Here is a 14,712-nt window from a genome sequence, read left to right as displayed (position 1 = left end):
TAATTCTAGAATTAATTTCCAGTTCGCATTTGCTTCTGTGCTTCTTACCAAGCCTGAAGCAAAAGTGTTTTACTATGAATTCCAACTTCTCCATTGTTAATCTTCTGTGACATTCTCCACAGGCAGTTTCACTGTTACACAGTTTCACTGAGCAGCTGCTGTAACTATTGATTGACCAGATTAATATTTCATAAAGCTGTAAATTCTTTAAAGCTGTACATGTCCAGTGAGGTTTTTGGGTGTACTGGAATTTTCGATACTCAAGTCCTTTAGAAATCTCACTATTGTTTTCTTGTCATATGGTACAACTAAATTGGAGTCAATTCTCATTTCTGATCACCATGTTGTATTTAGTTTTGGGTAATTAATGACTGGCAAACCTTGGTTGAAGAATTTGTTTCCACTAATTAAATCTTACTGAGAATAAGCTTGTAAATGAATAGTGTGGCATGAATTAATTAAAAGTTACACCAGTTACTATGATTTTTGGGAGACTTTAAATTTTGATATTCACTCTGCAAGATCCTATGTTGCTCTTGCTTACTTCCACACAGGCAGAATGATATCATCAGATTATATGGAACTTTCTAACGTTAATCCATTCAGAACCATTGCTTATACAACACTCAGAAACAAAACCAGAAATTGCTGGAAAGCACAGCTGATCTGGCACTATCTGTGGAGAGAAATCAGAGTTCACATTTTGGGTTGAGTGACCCTTCCTCAGAACTCAGACCCTTACTCAGAAACCCACTTCTGAGGGAGGGTCACTCGACCTGAAATGATAACTCTGATTTCTCTCCACAGATGCTGCCAGACTTGGTGAGCTTTTGTCACAATTCCTGTTTTAGTTTCTGTTTTACAGCATCTGCAGTTCTTTCAGTTTTTACTTATAGAACTCTAGTTGACATTTATCACTCAATTAAAAGGACAAAATAAAAATTAGAGAAATAACCTCCAATAACATGAAGCTTCCTTCTCAGGACCAGTATTGTGAATAAACACTTCACACAAAGTTGACAAGAAAGCACTTTTAAGATTTTAGTACTTGTTGGTCTATTTCACTATCGTGGCTTCAGACCCCTCAGTTGCCAATGAATTCTTGTTTTGCTTTCACTGGTGAATAACAATAAGTTTGGGATACCTCCAGAGGCACAGTTAAAATGCAAATGCCATGTTAATTATAGAATAGAATCCCCACAATGTGGAAAGAAGCCATTCGACCCAATGAGTCCACACTGACCCTCTCAAGAGCATCACACTCAGATCCACCCCCTACCTTATCCCTGCATTTCTCATGGCTAATGCACCTAACCTGCACATCCCTGAACACCATGGGAAATTTCACAAAGCCAATCCACCTAACTTGTCCTTCCTTGGACTGTGGTAGGAAACCAGAGCATCTGGTGGAAACACACACGATCACACAAAGAGAATGTGCATATTCCACACAGACAGTTGTACAAAGGTGGAATTGAACTTGAGTCCATGGCATTGTGAGGCAGCAGTGCTAACCACAGAATCAATGGGTCACCCATGCTTTAATTGACTAATTAACATATTAAAACTAACAATTTGCATCTCACAAGCTGATTTTTGCCCACAGCCTAAGATGCTGTTGTTAAATTAGAAAGTTGGCAACTTACAACAGACTCCAAATACACTATCAATTTCTCCAGTTTTAAGTTCCAACAGCTCACAAACCTACAAATTCCAAGACATTAAAGTTCAATCCCATACTAAAGCCATGGGAACTGATGTGCTATCAGCCTTGATAATAAAGCTGTGCAGCATTTGAAATTTTACAGTCTACTTCTGTGAGATTAGCAATTTCAGTGGCAAAATAAAATGCAGCAGCCAATGCTCAAGTTTCATGTACAATGCCCTCTGCTCCTGTAGTATTTGTAATGAGAAGGAAATAGGATATCCTTGGAAGGGACAGGAAAGCCCTTGACAATACAACTGCAATTTCAGGCATAAGAACAGATGTGATGCGTACTTCTTAAAAGTGAGGGAAGGAAGAAAAGCAATAAGGTAGATAAAATCCTGGTTGCCACTATATGTGTTGCATGCATCAAAAAGGTATTTTCGTATGAGCTATTTGTAAATTGTAGTATGATCAGAAATGCAGTACATAAAAGGATGGTGAAAGCAGATTAATGAATAACTTTAACAGAAAATATAATATATATTTGAAGAGGAAAATTTTGCAAGGCTATCAGAAAAGAACGGGGAATGGGATTAATTAGATAACTCTTTCAAAGTTTAAACAACATAGTAGTCATTTAAATGCTCATTCAAATCATGCAGTTTTGTGTAAAACTATGCCAGAAAGCTCCTTTTGCAGGATTAGCTGGCATTTAGCAGAAGAATGCATTCAGCCGTTTGAAATGGACATCTCCACTATACATGTAGTAACCATCTTTGATAAATCAATTGCAGGTGTTAAAAGACAAGCTTTTGTAGGATGTAGGTGATGCCCACATTTGGACTTGTTTGTGCACTGTGAAAGGCATATGATCTAAGCATTGGTACATTTGCCCTGTCTGCACAATAACTTTGATGCACTGCCAAAAAAAAAGGAAATACCAGCAGTTGTTGTCATACACATATGAACACTATGGACTACTTCCTTTGACAATACCTTCAGAAGAAATAGAGCCAGATACTGAGTCATCCAGCAGTCAAGAGTCAATATTGCATCCGGAGTCACTGCCAACAGACAAACTCAGCAGTCAGAGATTTATTCACGAGATTTGAGAAGATTTGTAGCTCAAGTTGAGGTTCTGGATGGAGGTTTGCTCACTGAGCTGGAAGGTTTGATTTCAGACATTTCATCACCATACTGGTAATATCATCAGTGAACCTCCGGATGAAGCACTGGTGCTATGGCCCACTTTCTGTTTATGTGTTTAGGTTTCCTTGGGTTGGTGATGTCATTTCCTGTGGTAACTTCATTTTCTGTGGTGATGTCATTTCCTTTTCTTTTTCTCAGGGGGTGGTAAATGGGATCCAAGTCAATGTGTTTGTTGATAGAGTTCCGGTTGGAATGCCATGCTTCTAGAAATTCTCATACATATCTCTATTTGGCTTGTCCTAGGATGGATGTGTTATCCCAGTCGAAGTGGTGTCCTTCCACATCTGTATGTAAGGATACTAGTGAGAGAGGGTCATTTATTTTTGTGGCTAGTTGATAGAACATAGAACATAGAACATAGAACAATACAGCACAGAACAGGCCCTTCGGCCCACGATGTTGTGCCGAACTTCTAACCTAGATTAAGTACCCATCCATGTACCTATCCAAATGCCGCTTAAAGGTCGCCAATGATTCCGACTCTACCACTCCCACGGGCAGCGCATTCCATGCCCCCACCACTCTCTGGGTAAAGAACCCACCCCTGACATCTCCCCTATACCTTCCACCCTTCACCTTAAATTTATGTCCCCTTGTAACACTCTGTTGTACCCGGGGAAAAAGTTTCTGACTGTCTACTTTATCTATTCCTCTGATCATCTTATAAACCTCTATCAAGTCACCCCTCATCCTTCGCCGTTCCAACGAGAAAAGGCCGAGAACTCTCAACCTATCCTCGTACGACTTCCTCTCCATTCCAGGCAACATCCTGGTAAATCTTCTCTGCACCCTCTCCAAAGCTTCCACATCTTTCCTAAAGTGAGGCGACCAGAACTGCACACAGTACTCCAACTGTGGCCTAACCAAAGTCCTGTACAGCTGCAACATCACTTCACGACTCTTGAATTCAATCCCTCTGCTAATGAACGATAATACTCCATAGGCCTTCTTACAAACTCTATCCACCTGAGTGGCAACCTTCAAAGATCTATGTACATAGACCCCAAGATCCCTCTGTTCCTCCACCTGACTAAGAACCCTACCATTAACCCTGTATTCCGCATTCTTATTTGTTCTTCTAAAATGGACAACCTCACACTTGGCAGGGTTGAACTCCATCTGCCACTCCTCAGCCCAGCTCTGCATCATATCTAAGTCCCTCTGCAGCCGACAACAGCCCTCCTCACTGTCCACAACTCTACCTATCTTCGTATCATCTGCAAATTTACTGACCCACCCTTCGACTCCCTCATCTAAGTCATTAATAAAAATTACGAACAGCAGAGGACCCAGAACTGATCCCTGCGGAACTCCACTTGTAACTGGGCTCCAGGCTGAATATTTACCATCTACCACCACTCTCTGCCTTCGACCGGTTAGCCAGTTTTCTATCCAATTGGCCAAATTTCCCTCTATCCCATGCCTCCTGACTTTCCGCATAAGCCTACCATGGGGAACCTTATCAAATGCCTTACTAAAATCCATGTACACTACATCCACTGCTCTTCCCTCATCCACATGCTTGGTCACCTCCTCGAAGAATTCAATAAGACTTGTAAGGCAAGACCTACCCTTCACAAATCCGTGCTGGCTGTCCTTAATCAAGCAGTGTCTTTCCAGATACTCATAAATCCTATCCCTCAGTACCCTTTCCATTACTTTACCTACCACAGAAGTAAGACTAACAGGCCTGTAATTCCCGGGGTTATCCCTATTCCCTTTTTTGAACAGGGGCACAACATTCGCTACTCTCCAGTCCCCTGGTACCACCCCCGTTGCCAGTGAAGACGAGAAGATCATTGCCAACGGTACTGCAATTTCCTCTCTTGCTTCCCACATAATCCTAGGATATATCCCGTCAGGCCCGGGGGACTTGTCTATCCTCAAGTTGTTCAAAATGTCCAACACATCTTCCTTCCTAACAGGTATCTCTTCTAGCTTACCAGTCCATTTCACACTCCCCTCTTCTACAATACGGTCCCTCTCGTTCGTAAATACTGAAGAGAAGTACTTGTTCAAGACCTCTCCTATCTCTTCCTACTCAATACACAGTCTCCCACTACTGTCCTTGATCGGACCTACCCTCGTTCTCGTCATTCTCAGGTTTCTCACATACGCATAAAATGCCTTGGGGTTATCCTTGATCCTATCCGCCAACGATTTTTCATGCCCTCTCTTAGCTCTCCTAATCCCTTTCTTCAGGTCCCTTCTGGCTATCCTGTATCCCTCCACTGCTCTGTCTGAATCCTGTTTCCTCAACCTTATGTAAGCCTCCTTCTTCCTCTTTACCAGACATTCAACCTCTCTCGTCAACCAAGGCTCCCTCACACGACCATTTCTTTCCTGCCTGATAGGTACATACATATCATGGACACGTCGTATCTGCTCTTTGAAAAAGTTCCACATTTCCACCACATCCTTCCCTGACAGCCTATGCTCCCAACGTATGCTCCTCAAATCCTGCCTTACAGCATCGTAATTTCCCTTCCCCCAATTATAAAATCTACCTTGTTGTGCGCACCTATCTCTCTCCATAACCAAGGTGAAAGTCACAGAATTGTGGTCACCATCACCAAAATGTTCACCCATTAACAAGCCCACCACTTGTCCCGGTTCAATGAGTACCAAATCCAATATGGCCTCCCCTCTGGTTGGACAATCTACATACTGCGTTAGAAAAGCTTCCTGGACACACTGCACAAACACCGCCCCATCCAATCTACTTGATCTAAAGAGCTTCCAATCAATATTTGGGAAGTTGAAGTCGCCCATGACTACGACCCTGTGGCTTCTGCACCTTTCCAAAATCTGTTTCCCAATCTGTTTCTCCACATCTCTGCTGCTATTGGGGGGCCTATAGTAAACACCCAACAAGGTGACTGCACCTTTCCATGTATCCTGGTGGCTAGTTTTCTGCCTGTTTGTCCAATGTAGTGTTTGTTACAGTTCTTGCAAGGTATTCAATCCCAAACTGAAGCCGTGGGAATTGATGTGCTATCAGTTTTGATAATAAAGCTGTGAAGCATTTGAAATTTGAATCAAGCAAAACTTATGTCATTTACAAAATACATTGAAAAAAATAGGATATCAGATTATTATTTCAACTGCTGTAAATTGAGAGAGGGGAATGTGCAATGAGATATGGATGTTCGCATGCACCAGTCGCTGAAAGCAAGTGCATAGGTGCAGCAGGCAGTAAAGAACGAAACTGCATGTTGGTCTTCATAGTGAGACGATTCAAGTACAAGATCAAGGATGTTTTGCTGCAAACATACAGAGCATTGGTGAGGCCACACCTGGAATATTGCGTGCAGGCTTTGCTGTCTCTTATCTACGGAAGAATGTTTTGCTATAGAGGGAGTGCAGTGAAGGTTTATCAAATTGATTCCTGGGATGGTAGAACTGATGTATGAGGAGCGATCGAGTCAGTTAGAATTGTATTCAATGGAGGGAAGTATCTCAAAGAAACCTAAACATTCTAACAGGACTGGACAAATTAGATGCAGGAAGGATGTTCCTGATTGTGGGGGAGTCCAGAACCAGGGGTCATAATTTAAGAAAAAGGGGTAATCGTTTTAGGATTGCGATGAGGAGAAATTTCTATCTCCAGACAAAGGTGAGATTGTGGAATTCATTACCGTAGAAAGTGGTTGAGGTCGTTATGTTTTCAAGAAGGAGATAGAAATAGCTCTTGGAGCTAAAGGGATCAGTGGATGGGTGGGGGTGGGGGGGTTCAGGATGGGGTTCTGAGCTCGATGATCAGTCATAATCGTATGAGTGGTGGAGCAGGCTCAAGGGGCCAAATGGCCTACATCTGCTCCTATCTTCTATGTTTCCAAAGGAGACCAGTAAAAAGATATCTTGAGTGCTAGGACTGGGTTATGCAATGGGTGAGAAAACAACATGGGAAGAGACTCAAGTCGGGGGTAAACATCATTCAAAGCTGACCATGTATTTTCAGTCTGTTCAATGGTCCTGGAGAATTTATACACAACTGGGTGTATCCTGGTTTGGCCAGCAAGATATAAAAAGCAGTGCCTGACCCATGAGGCATGAACAAACACATCACAAAATATATACCTCGCCTGCGCAGCACTGTTGCATTATATTTGTAAACTGCAGTGTATGTTATGCAAATAGGTTAAAGCTGAAAAAGTTTTCTCAACAGTGTTACGACTGAGACTACATTCCAGTTGATGGGCACTCTTTTCTGAGTCAGACATTTGTGGGTTCAAGTCTTGGGCTTAAATGCAAAATCAAATGTAACACTCCAGTGTGGTATTGAGGGAGTTTTGTAGTCCTTTCTGCATAATAGATGATAAACTGACGACCTGTTTGTATTGCTAGGTGACATTAAAAAAAATACAGAGCACTATTTCAAAGAAGAGCCAGAAAATGAACCCCGGTATTCTGCCTAAAATGTGTTGCTCAATCAATATAACAAAAGTAGATGAAGTGATTATTACCACATGGATGTTGTGGGAACTTGCTGTGCACGAATTGGCTGCTTCATTCACTCAGGAAATGTGGACTCTGTTGGCTAACCAGCATGTATTGCCCACCTCCAACTCCCCTTGAGAGTGGGCAATATATGAACTGTCTTCTTCAACCACTAGAGTCTAACAGTAACTTCACTTCAATACAACTGCATTGGGTGTGGGATGTTTCAGAAGGACCATTTGGTAGGAAGGGTGCTACATAAATGCAAACCTCTTTTTTACATGTCATTTAACAGATTTGATACACTTGGAGCGAGAATATAGACATATAATATTGATGGATTGGGCAAAATTGCTGGTGGAACATTTGTTTATACTTGCGTTGAACATCGATTGCAATAAGGGCTCATTTTTAACAGAGTGAACATTAACAACATGCATGATACTATGTTGATGTTGACTTTAAGTTCCCAAAAACAGATTTAAATCATTAAATACAGTCGTCCAAACTTTTCTGACGCAGGCACCCGCTGTTAGCTAGCCTTGCACTTGCCTGTTTCATATCAATGATATTTTGTGCTGCATTTACTTGAACTTCAACTAACTCAGTATTCTGTACTGAGATCTGATTGAAGAAGACAAACAACTGTGCATCTCCATAACCTGACAGAATGAAGCTGTGTGAAGTTAACAGTTGAAAGATTGAGAAGGATATGAAAGTAAAATTCAATTGAAAATCAGGTAAAGACAAAGAAATGAATAACAAGACAAAAACTTGGACTTCAAAATGATAAAAGAAAGGCATAAAATAAAATCAAATGAGGCTTTTTGAAAAATTTCCAACAGCAATTAAAAGTTGAAGGAATAAAATTCCATACTTGAAATAGTCAGTGCAAGACAGCAAGACTAGAAATGATGTATACTTACAGTGATGCTAAAACTACCCAATAATTTGCTGTAATTTTCTAAGGTGAGTTTGCTTTGTACCTGCTGTGCAAGACTAGGAACCTCACACATCTTAATGTGTTCACATGAGGAGCCAAACAGTGAAATATCGTTTGTTAGGAGCTGATGGCTGAACAGCACATCTCTGATCAGAGCTTTTCAATTATTTTTCTTAAAATAAAACAAATAATAGTGAATGCTGGGGATCTCAAACAAAAACAAAAAGTGCTGGAGAAACTCAGCCAGTCTGGCAGCAACATTGGAGAGAAAAACAAAATTAACATTTCAAGTTCACTGATCTTGTGAAAATGACCCCAGACTTCCAGTTGCCAATAAGTCAGCATGCCATTATGTTCCTATACCAATATTTCTGTCTCAGGCTTGTGCAGTATTCCAGCAACGCTCAATGCACGTTCATCCTCAACCGAGGTATCTTAAGCCCTCAGGACTCAAAATTGAGTTTAACATTTTCAGAGTGTGAATACCTTCCTCCATGTTTGTTACCAAGTTCACACAGATAGAACCATTGTTTTGACAGCAAACTTTGAGGCTTTTTAAAAATTGATTTGTGTACCATTTTGCTAATGGAAGTTGAGGACAGAATTTTCCCGGGCCCTGAATAATATGGACTGAGGCGAGAAATTTGCAAAAAAAAAATTGGGTGAGATATCAAATGGGGCCCTTCTCAAGCATTAAGACCATTTTCCCAATATGGTCTTGACGCTGAGATGAGATTCTTGCTTGTGAGCTGTGAGAAGTCTTTTTAACAGGGATTAAAGTTCATTATCAGACTCATTGCTACCTAACCTCACCCAATCAATATGCAGTCTCCCACTTTCCCACTCAGCAGATAGAAACTAGACACTGAGAATTTCCAATTGAAGTCTAACTGGATACCTGGTGACTCCAACTCGCAGCTTGATCCTCTGGACATGCACTTGGACACCCAGCACCAAGATGTGGTGATTCCAGTGTTGGACTGACAAAGGGGCAATGCTGTCTGAAAGCTTGCGATTTTCAATACCCCGATTGGAGTGTAACCTGGTGTCATGTGACTTCTGATCCAACCCCAAAACCTCACTCCATGTCCACATGCCTCCAATACACCTACAGCACACTTCTGCACTTCACTGTTGTAATTTGGAGTGCACTGACACCTCTCATTGCAAAGCTGCTGCAATAACAGTGCATGCAGGGCCAGGCACCCATCTCATGTATTTGACTGGGTCTGTTTGATTATTTTCCTAGCATGCACTAACTTTGCACTTAGCTGGATGCTCATAGCAACCCTGCCTTGAATTGTCTATTTGTGCTTTGCCCCTCAGCCAATCCAAAAAACTTGTTGTTCAGTTTGCTTTGACAACTGCCATCACTCAAGCAGGTTGACAGGTCATGATATAGCAATGTGATGTATCAATCTCACATCTACAGCATGTGCCAGCAGCCTATATGGCAAATGCATTTTATGTTCATCAACCAAATGGCCATGTTTCAGTGTTGAAGGGGAGTAGACTTTAATCAAGTCATGGCAGGGGTGGGGGTGGTGGTTGCTGCTGTGGAGTCAGGGGTAGCATTCCTTCACTGAATGGTGTTTGGATATGATTTGTCATCCAACTGGGTCTGTCAAGGTCAGGGTCTCTGTTTCACTACAACCTGGGAAGTAAACCATGGTCAGTCTGGCAGTTCCAGTGCAAGCAGTAAAGGGATTTGCAGATCATCAGATAGGGATCTACATGAAGAGCAATCAGGAGTCTGGTCAGTCTTCAGTCAGGACTGTCTGTCCAAGTTGGTCAGGGGACTAGACACAATCAGTCCAGGGAATCAACTCAATGAAGTTTGGTGGGGTGTGATGGTATCAGACAACACTGTTGTGGTAGGTAAGTGATAGCATTACATCACGGGATAAACCCTCCTGCTTAATTTAAACCAGCAACACAGAAAAGATTTATCTGTGCAGTAATCTGTGAAATTTTGAGAGGCCAAGAATTATTTAAACTACAAATTAACAACTTTATTTCTTAAAGTATAACAGAGAATAATTAACTGACAACTATTGACGCCTCCTTCCTCTAACCTATCTTTGACTTTCTCTTCTTTAATACTAGTCTAATAAAACCTCCCAATTAAGATTTACTGAAAAAGTTCAAATTTCAAAACCAGCAGCTGTCAAAATCTTTTATTTGAATTTTACTCTGTCTTCTTTTCTTCTTCTTAGGGATTATGCTTCACAGGTGACAATGGATAAAGGTACTTTTAAGAGAGCTATTCTCTGGGCAGTCTGCAGATGTCGTCAGCTTGGCAGTTCTCCTCCAACTGTTCAATTTTCCCCAGTCTTCTACCCCCAAAGCATCGGATTATGTCATTGCCTTTTAAGATTGTCAAGATACTACATTCAAACTTGATTGGAGTTTGGTATTTTTCAGGGTATAATTTAAACTGACAGGCCTAATTCAAATCTGTTTTGTCATTTCCAGGCAACTAGCTACCCTCGCTTTTGACCAAGTGTTACATTGTTACCATATTCAGAACACTTGGTGCTGCCAGATAGTTCTGCCAGTTTTTAACTCTCCTAAAGGTAGAGTACACCCACATCTTCATAACAATAGTGATGAATCTTGGTGATGAATCTTGAAGTCCCTCACCCAGACTACCTTCTGCACCCTTACCACTCTCCATTCTTTCTCCAAGTAGCAATCAGTCGGAGGTTCCCTTGCCTGTGTTTGACTTTACGATGCTAGATCACCAGGATTCAGTTTGCCATTGTCACTTCTAATGCGAGGATGGATGTCAGGTAGATCACATGGTTTCATTCCTGTTTTGAGACTTATTAGCAGTATAATACAACTGAATTTCCTGGTAGGTGTCTTTGAATATTGTCACGGACATTGCCACAAGTCTGGAGCAACATATAGGTCAGACAAGGTAAGGACAGTAACCTTCCTTCCCGAAAAGACACTATTGAATCAGATGTGTTTTTAAAACAATCAATATGAGTTCTGCACTGGTGATTAGATTTTAAATTGCAGATTGTTTTTAAAATCCAAATTCCTACCGTGGTGGGATTCAAACCCCTGAGTGCAGAGTATTTCCCGAGTTTCTGGATTGTTAGTCCAGCGACTATGGTAGATCGCTATGACTGGGTGTGGGGAAGAACAAGTACTTACATTGGGAGATTTTGAAGGCGATATCTTGGCATGGGGTAGTCATGGGGAGAATACTCTGACCTTACCTTTCAAAAGGTTTTTTTATTCAAATTATAGTTCGTGACTCTTCACAATTCAGTGAAAATTGGAAAGGAGTAGAATCGTAGAATAGAGTTAAAGAGTCATAGAGTTGTACAGCATGGAAACAGACTCTTGGGTCCAATTCATCCATGCTGACCAGACGTCCAAAATCAATCTAGTCGCATTTGCCAACATTTGGGACAAATCCCTCTAAACCCTTCCTATTCACATACCCATCCAGATGCCTTTTAAATGTTGTAATTGTACCAACTTCCACCACTTCTTCTGACAGTTCATTCCATACATACAACCATTCTCTGGCCCTTAGGTCCCTTTTACACCTTTCTCCGCTCACTTTAAACCTATGTATTCTACATTTTGAACTCCACTACCTTGGTGAAAAGACCTTGACTATTCAACCTACCCAAAACACCTCATAAACCTCCATCGGGTCACCCCTCAGCCTTCAACACTCCAGGGAAAATAGCCCCAGCCTGTTCAGCCTCTCCCAGTAGGTCAAACCCTACAACCCTGGCAACAGCCTTGAAAATCTGTTCTGAATCCTTTCAAATTTAACAACCTCTTTCAGAACTACACACAGACCAAAAGTGGCCTAACCAATATCCTATATAGCCACAACATGACCTCCCAACTCCGATACTCAATGCACTGACCAATAATGGCAAGCATTCCAAACACCTTCTTCACTATCCTGTTAATCAGTCACTCCACTTTCAAGGAACTATGAACCTGCACACTTTGTTCAGCAACACTCCCAGGACGTTACCATTAAGTGTATAAGTCCTGCCCTACCAAAATGTAGAACTTCTCATATATTGAGATTAAACTCCATCCGCCACTCCTCGGCACATCTGATTAAAGTCCCATTGTATTCTGAGGTAGTCTTCTTCATTGTCAACAATACCACCAATTTTGGTGCCATCTGCAAACTTACTAATCATACCTCCCATATTCACATCCAAATGATTTACTCAAATGACAAAAAGCAGTGGACCCAGCACCGATTCTTGCAGCACAGCACTGGTAACAACCCTTCAGTCCGAGCCAAACAATCCTTACAGTGTGGAACCAGGCAATTTGCCCCTCAAGTCTACAACAACCCTCTGAAATACATCCCCACCCAGAACAATCCCTCTATCCTGGCATTTCCCATGGCTAATCCACCAAGCCTGCATATCCATGGACACAGTGGGCAATTTAGAATGTCAATGCACCTAACCTACATATCTTTGGACTGTGGGAGGAAACCAGAGTACCCACAGGAACACACATACACATGGGGAGAATGTGCAAACTCCATACAGACAGGCGCCTGAGGGTGGAATCAAACCCGGGTCCATGCCTCTCTCTGGAATGTAGATAACCAGATTGGAATTGCTGGGTGTGGGCTTGTAATCTGAATCAAACCACACCCTCAAAAGACACTCCAAATCTTTGGGAATCCTGGAATTGGGACCTGGACAATATTTTTAAAGGGCGTTCAAGTTAACCTGACTCAGAGAATATCTAGTCCAATGTCAGGAAACACTTCGTCACCCCTAGGAAAATTAGGAAAGTTTGGCAAATTTTTGTTAGGGAAGATTGTTAAGAGTTGAACAATCAGGATAAAGATATGGAATGAAGTGGCAGATAAACCATAATATAATTGAATTATTGGAGGTGGGGATGGTGAATGACCATTTTCTCACAAACCTTCCTTTGTTCCTTTCTCTGTATCTCACTATTTATAGAATTGTCTGAAAATAATACTTCTGACTTGGTTGGTAATTTTTTTTTCCCAGCTTTCAGTAGAGTCTTTCAATATAATCCTTGGCTACAATCAAGAACCCACAGGACAGGCATCCATTAGTCTAAATATCACTTAATGCAAAGTAGAGCAATCCTACGCATTGACACCATGATGATATCATGATTTTTTAAATTCTAAAATCTACACATTATTACATTATTTAACACTGAAATTTAGTGATATGTTAAGTTGCATAATGAGAGCGACAAATGGAAAAACAGTCAATTATGTTGTACTGCCCTTCACTTAAAATGTTCAAAATTGGTTCTCTTGAGAATTAGAACTAATTAGCAATTTAATGCCAAGAAATGCTCAACTATTCATTGGCATTAGATTTAAGTAACTCATGCAGTTTCTCCACTTAACTAATGACCGACACATTTTGACCCAAGGCCAGAAATTACTGAAAATGTTTTCTAAGCTTCTGCACCATTTATGACTGTGAGAGAAAATAAATGGCAATTGTCCAAGCCTATAATCACCCTGATTAGGACTGCTGTGGCAGAGTGGTAATATCCCAATCTATGAGCCAGTGAAGACTTGGATTCAAATCCTGTCTACAGCTCGAGGTATGTTTGAACAGATGAATTAAGAATATCAACAATCTCTGGTTTTTAGAAGAATAAACAGTGATTTTCTTGAATCACCCAAGGTAGACATTGAGAGGTTGTTTCACCTGCTGGAGAATCTGGAACAAAGGAACCAGACCTCAGGATAACGGTTGAAATGAGAAGAAATTTATTTCACTCAAATAGTTTTGAATCTTTGGAATTACAACTTCCAGAGTATTGTGGATGGTTTGTTGAATAGTATATACAGTGCAGAAACAGGTCATTAACTTAACCTGTCACACTGACCCTTATACTCGCGTTGACACCCTTCCCATTTTCCACGTCTAAATTAATTATAACCTCTGCTCCCTTGCCTTTCATATGTTTACTCTAGATTTCCCTTAAATGCATCAAATTCTTGAGTTGAAGCATTCCCTACAGTGGTGAATTTCACATGAATTGGGTAAAGAAATTTCTTGCATGTTCCCTGTCGAACTTATTTGTTAATTATATAATGTTGATAACCAATAGTTATGCTTTTGAATGGGAAAACATTCTCTCTGTATCCACTCTATCAAAGCCTTGCATAATTTTTATAACCTGCTTTGAGTCACCTCTTTGTTTTCTTTTCTTCTTCAAGACTGATCTCTCAGGTAATCAAGGGATATAGGGAAGCTGACAGAAACACAGAGTCGAGTTAGAAGATCTGCCATAATCATTTTGAATGATGGAGAAGGCTTGTAGATTTGAACTGCTGCTTTGACTTCATATGCTCAACATCAAACATCGATTAGCAAAGCTTGTTGAAAAGAATGAAAAGCCTCTATTTGAAGACAGAGAACACAGGGGACTAATACCTTCAACATATTGTCTAGCTATCACCATT

This window comes from Chiloscyllium plagiosum, unplaced genomic scaffold (genome assembly GCF_037043375.1).
Source record: "Chiloscyllium plagiosum isolate Xiang-an unplaced genomic scaffold, Cpla_swu_hap1 HiC_scaffold_11, whole genome shotgun sequence".
Taxonomy (NCBI): Eukaryota; Metazoa; Chordata; class Chondrichthyes; order Orectolobiformes; family Hemiscylliidae; genus Chiloscyllium; species Chiloscyllium plagiosum.
Note: the sequence above shows the minus strand (reverse complement) of the source record.